At 34.1% G+C, this 6378-nt stretch overlaps 1 long non-coding RNA gene across 2 annotated transcripts; it reads right to left on the bottom strand.

Moving 5' to 3' along the window:
* Positions 1 to 648: 648 nt before the first annotated feature.
* Positions 649 to 6378, bottom strand: LOC144349693 (uncharacterized). Of its 2 annotated transcripts, XR_014927775.1 has the most exons (3): positions 6297 to 6378; positions 3389 to 3463; positions 649 to 1823 (listed from the first exon to the last, which is right to left on the bottom strand). It is a non-coding gene; the product is annotated as an uncharacterized LOC144349693 (long non-coding RNA). The 2 variants fall into 2 exon arrangements; XR_014927774.1 differs by lacking the exons at positions 3389 to 3463; positions 6297 to 6378 and adding an exon at positions 2404 to 2587.

The raw sequence follows: 6378 nt of genomic DNA on the forward strand, positions 1-6378 counted from the left end.
ACAAATCTGACTGAGGACTACCCAAGGTGTCTGCATATAAATTGAGTGAACCATTTTCAGGAAGGAGTCAAAAATATACCAAAAATATTTAACAATGGGGTTGCATTGAATTTGTTCATGGGCAAATGACAAAGCGAAATCTTTTTTCATGCAAATTAACCTCTTCACCACCAGACTTTCTCGCCCAAATTTGGGTATGAACCCAAATTTTAGTGGCAACAGACAAAATTTGTGTAAATTTTCAGTTTTTACTAAAAAAAACATGATTTGGCTAATTTTGTCTTAATCTTCTGAAGGAAAATGCAGACTATAAACAGGACGCTTGTGAATAATTGTCAAATTGACAAGACTCTCAGCAAAAAATGTGGATTTATATCCGTAAACGCACATTTTCTCGTTGTGTTTCCAATGGTAAGAAATCAACTGAAACCAAGTAATGGTTGGAATATGTCAATATTTAGCAAGGTGGTCGCTAGTGATGACACACCATTGGGAAAAAAAGCCTCTGCGATCACTGTATTACCGTAAACAGAAATGTCCACAATGATAATTTCACAGCTTTCACTTCACAATATTATATGCATCAAATTAAATTTGTCAGTGGAGTAAACATACCACAAACATCAACTAACATACAATACACAGCAGTTAGTTCAAGACTAGATTTTATTTACAAAAACAAAATTCCTGTCAAATGTTATTTACAAAACAATAAATTGATACAGTGTAATAATGAAATAGAGTTATTACTGTTTAAAGTCTACAATGCAATCAATACATTGGCATACATGTACAGTCAAATAATAATGTGTTGTTTATATATCAAACATTACTCCCATGCAAAATATATTACAATTGTGAATAGAAACAAAAATAAACTTGTATCAAAATAAAGATGTTTTGGTGAAGTAAAAGAAAGATTGCATAAAACATGTCGAAACACAAAAACCAAATTTCAAGTTCATGTTTTTCATTATTATTGACCTCTAGAAGACTAGGTCAATTAATTTGATTTCTGTAATATCCTGAAAATCTACTATGAGTGTTAAGGACAGATTTTGCTATGAGTCATAATGTACACTATATCTTGAAGTTTGCTTTTTTTTTTTATTTTTTACTACTTTCACTGATAGAGCCAGGTACAATCAATACAACTTGAAAGATGTTGCTCAAGAGTTTTCAGTTATTTCCAGTGACTGTGATTGCCTTGACAGTGTGACTAGCTGAGTTTAAACTTTGACAATGTGACAAGTTCCATTTACCCCTTGACAATGTGACAATTCTGTTTTGGTATATTTAGATACCAACTAATAGCATGAGTTCAAGATGTAAACTGAGAACTTAACAGAAAATAAACAATTATCATGACTATATTAAAACATTGAAAGTTTATCATGAATAAATGGAAGCAAGGAAGGTGTCCATTCTTGTAAATTTTCAGCAGAAAAGATACAAGAGGAAACCAAATCGTATCGAAGACGTTCAGAGATACCTTTTCTGATGAAAACAGTCATCATATTTCTATAATTGAAATATGGATACCATGATAGATTGTCAGTAATCTTTCTCGTATCCAAATAGCATTCTATGACATGTTAATACAGTTAGTTGCTGATATGTGTTGACAGCCGTGATGAGGGATATGGATCTACCAAACAGACGATGTAATGCAAAACATGCTGCAAGACGACAGATAGTGTGGATCACTCTTTTAGAAAACTTCTTTTCTTGCTATCCAGGAACATTTGATGTGCACTGAATCCAGACAGAGACACCCCAATGAAGGTGAGGATGGTTGCGGAGATACCATTCTTGCTGGGAATCTGTAATCAATAACAAATATAAAGTTTGTAAGTAAATGGGAAATAAAAACAGCTGAGCAAATCAAAATTACAGGCACATATACCAACATATAAACATGAAACACAAGATTTGAATTTGGCATATGTAATCAGATATGCTCACAGTTGCACCACTGCACTATTCTAAAAAAGATGGCTTGAAATAGAGTGTAGTGAATGGTTTGACTAGATGGACTTGCCAAATTTGAATCTCTGACATCACAAACAACATGCAGAATCTAATTTTACACACAAATTAAGTGCATTATAATCATGAGCAGAACAACCTTCCCAAGTGGTCGATGGTTTATTTTATTTTTCTTTATTTTCTTTTTACTTTATATTTCCCAATGAAAGTGCAGGGATCTCACAACACTGGTCAGCAGTGGTCAGTCTGACCAGTGGTCAAAATTAACAACGACTACAGAAACAATTCTGACCAGGACAATAATCCAATTGTAGATATAATTAGGCACCGACCAGCACGCATTTTGCAAGTTGTGGATTTCATGACGTGGTAACAGCATATAAACAATACTAGTAAATTTTGTAAAATTACCACCTCACTGTTTGTAGGTAAACACTTTCTGACAGCATGCCCAATTTGCATTTCAAACTGCTTCATTTTTGAATTATAAAATGAAATTTTGTTTTTTTTAAAACTGAAAGATAAAAAAAAATAACATTTGTTTTTACTTAAATAAGTATTTGCACATGTGACTTATTAATATTCATGAGTCACCAGTACTCCCATTGGGCTGGTGAGATCCCAGAGTGTGCTCTTAAAGATAAATATGGTAACAGGTTACCAGGATTTTTTTTTAAACATGGGAACATGGGCACAGCGCCCTCATGCCATGGCCCTTGCACCCCTCATCCTCTGGCAAGCATAAAATTCTGAATGACCAGGGATCACATGTGGCCACAGTCTTCAACTGTGACCTGTCTGATAGTAATTTGGGCCCCAAAGAAGCCATAGAATGCTCCATTTTAACTTAGAATTATCAAAATCTCCACACCTTGGTAGGGATAACCCAAACTCCACACCCTGGTAGGGAGAACCCTATCTCCCCCACTTGGTGGGGCTGCTGAAATACAGTGCTCCCTGTTGTACTTTTTTTGTAGAAAAAACCCTGGGTTACCAAAAACACAGAATTCATTTTATTAGGCTCACATAGAAAAATGTTATCTCTCAAAAAGTAACAAAAAGTTATAAAAAACAATTTCATGAGAGTGCCAGGGTTTTTTCACCACATGGCTGCAGACAAAGTCATCATTTTAAACTCAACGTCAAAGTCACATATTTTAAATCCACATAATTCTTCCATAATTTTCCCAAACCTTAGATTAAGACTTGTATGCAGACAATAGAAAATTAACTCTTTGGTCCAAAATTATCAGAAAAAAAGTAAAAATGTTGCATCAAAACTTTACTGAAGTTATTTATTTTTCTAAATACTGTGTGTAAAAGAATACATTTAGACCACCCACTTTCTGGAAACACTCAAGTGTACAAGGGGGTTGCTGTGTTTTTTTTTATAATTTACCTGTACTCTCTTGTTCCATGGAGTTATCCAGCGTCCAAGTCTAGATAGAATCATTTTATCAGAGACAGAGATTACCTGAAAACAATGATAGGACATGGTAAGACAAACACGATTATTTTAAATAATCATTTTAGTTGTCATGCTATGACATAACTCAGGGTAGTCTGTATGTCATGTATTAAACCATGGATGTATGTCCATGATTAAACTAAGAAAAGTGGAATAGAGTCAAGCCATATTAAAAAAATGCATTTCTTACACCCCAAAAAATGCCTGCCTCGATTATGTCCTTTCCTGAAAAATTAATATTTAGGGTGGGGTGGAGGTGATTTGAGAATATTTTTCTAATCCAAATATTTAAAAATAAAGTTGACTTCATGTCAGATATGAAAATTCACAATATTTTGCTCAATATAAATTTTACAATGCCAACATTGGTGTTGATGTGTACTTGCAGTTCTAAATGTAGCTCTCCTGAATTTGCTGTACTTTTGTTTGTTATTGTATACAGCAGGGAGTTGGCACTGGTCTCTAGCGTCAGGCAATTAGAATTTCTGGCCAAAAAAGTTGAAGACAGACACTATTCAATTTGTTTATGATACATGAACACACATGATGTCGGACTGTCATTCTATTGTCCTTGTTGGTTTTAACACCTAATAACACACTGTGAAAAATAACACAAAACAAAACTTGAATGAAACAGACATTCTAAATCAACATACACGTGTGACATGTGTGTTTTATTGAAATTCTTTTAGTTGCAACAATCAAACCAGATTGGAATAAGTCATACATGTACATAAAGATAATGGAAGGGAAGACAGTGATAAATTAACAGAAGCAAGGTTTACCATCGCAGTTTAATTATGTCACCGACAAACATGCATCAAACTGTTTAAACTACACTTGCACTCTTGTATAGTAAACTTCGTTGGTGTTTTAGCTTCATGACTCATTTATAAAATTAAATTCAGAACCTATGTTGAGTCAGCAAACCAAGGAATAATTATTTTTCACTATAAATGTACTTTGCCAACATTCCATTAGAAAAAAGAACAGATTAAATTCTTGTTTCCACAAGGACTGCCAGGTCAGAGGGCAATTTATCAATATACATGTACATATTATGAAAATTAAATGTATCTATTCTTCATATCTTTTAAGCAAATTAATTTTACATTGAAATATTAATATAAAAGTTAAATAGCAATAGAACAAAAATGAATATCAATTAGCTCATGAATATTAATTAGCGATCAACACTCAAATCAAACTGGACAGAACTCTGTACCAGGTTGTTTATCCCATACCTGGTAACGTGATTTCCTAACAACAAACAAAATAAACCTAATGTGCATTTAGCAATGTGAATTCAAAAAATCAAGTAGAACAAAAATCATGGATTACGTACTAGTTTGTTGTTTATTTGCCTCTAAACCTGATAGTAAGACTTTATGGTGATATTGTCCAACTTGCTATAGTAGTTTTAGTATGTAATAGAGTAAAGGGTATGGAACTCCAGTCAGCAACGATCACACTTTTTACACTATTTTACTTGATAATAAAACAATCATAATAAGTGTCCTTTATTTTGAAAATTTATCATTTCTCATGAAAAATCCCTTCTGTAAAGAAATCAGGTTGAATAAAAACTTAGGATTCTGTGTTTCAGAAAAAAAAATGTTGAACATTAGTCAGATTTAAAAAAAAAGAAGGTATTTTTGGCCCAGCTTTAGACAAACATTCACAGATCCCTATCAATATTTTTTTATATCAACACTCCACCGAACCAAAGATTGGTTTGTTTTGCCGGGTTCTACTGTGTCCATAGATAGTGTTCACCACAACTCAATTTTGAAAATATGAATAATAGACTAGTGAATCACAGCCTTGCTACCCGAAAATGTCTTGGGGAGAACACTGAATCAGTCTGTTGTGGTTGAGTCTCAAGTCTGCATATGTGAGTTCCCATGGCAATGTACTGAAGTCATGGAAACAGCCAATCAGTGATGACACAGACTTATGTGCTTGAGTGTACTTGGAATCATACTTAATCTACTTATACATGTAAACAAGGACTGTCATGACAAGTTACACAATAATACAGTATCATAATTTCTTACTTTTCAATAAACAATTTCCATTATGTGTTGTTAAGTAATAAAGGTGAATTGAAATTGTTCCATGATTTTGTTCAATATTTTGCAGGTAACCGAATTGTGGGTTTAACACGAACAGCAGAGGGACTGAGCACAAAACAGTTTGTTTTTTTCACATATGATTTTGTATAAATAAAAATATAAGAAATTCCAAAGACATTTGTGATACTGTATTGAGCCACCTGAACTCACTGTGTAAAGTGCCTACCGACAACAATAAACGGAAGTACAAGCAAACAGAGAACACATGAGAATTGCAGTCACAGTTGAGTTATCAGGAACACCAATTGGGGAGAGCTGGGCGTAGTGGTAAGGTTAAGGTTAGGATTGGAGATGGGGAGACAAAATTAATTCAGAACCGTGCTCATGAAAACAACACACGCTATTGTACACAACTAGGCCATGTGTAAACTAGAATAAACTAGAAACCACGGCGTGATATTGTGCTTTAGAGTGTACCAATCGACCCGACAAACTTAAGATTCTTTTCTATCTACTATCAGCAAACTTACATGTTTGCATTTTCCGCCATGACAAAGCACGCATATTTCTGCACCCAAGTCTCGTTACTTCCGGGAAAGCCGTCTATACACGCCGGCCGGCTAGCAAATAAAAACAACGGGTCGTACAAAACTACTTTTAGTCGAACAAGACTTTTGACTACATTACTCAATTTTAACTCGAATTCTGAGAACTGAAGACAAAAAATAACCACAACAAAACAAGTAAAATTAAAGAAAACTCACCTAAAACTTTGACGTAGCTGGATTTATCACGACGACATGTCTTTGACCCGCAACATTCGGTCACCGTATGAGGGCGCGCACA

This window comes from Saccoglossus kowalevskii, chromosome 20, assembly GCF_978046115.1.
Source record: "Saccoglossus kowalevskii chromosome 20, keSacKowa6.1, whole genome shotgun sequence".
Taxonomy (NCBI): domain Eukaryota; kingdom Metazoa; phylum Hemichordata; class Enteropneusta; family Harrimaniidae; genus Saccoglossus; species Saccoglossus kowalevskii.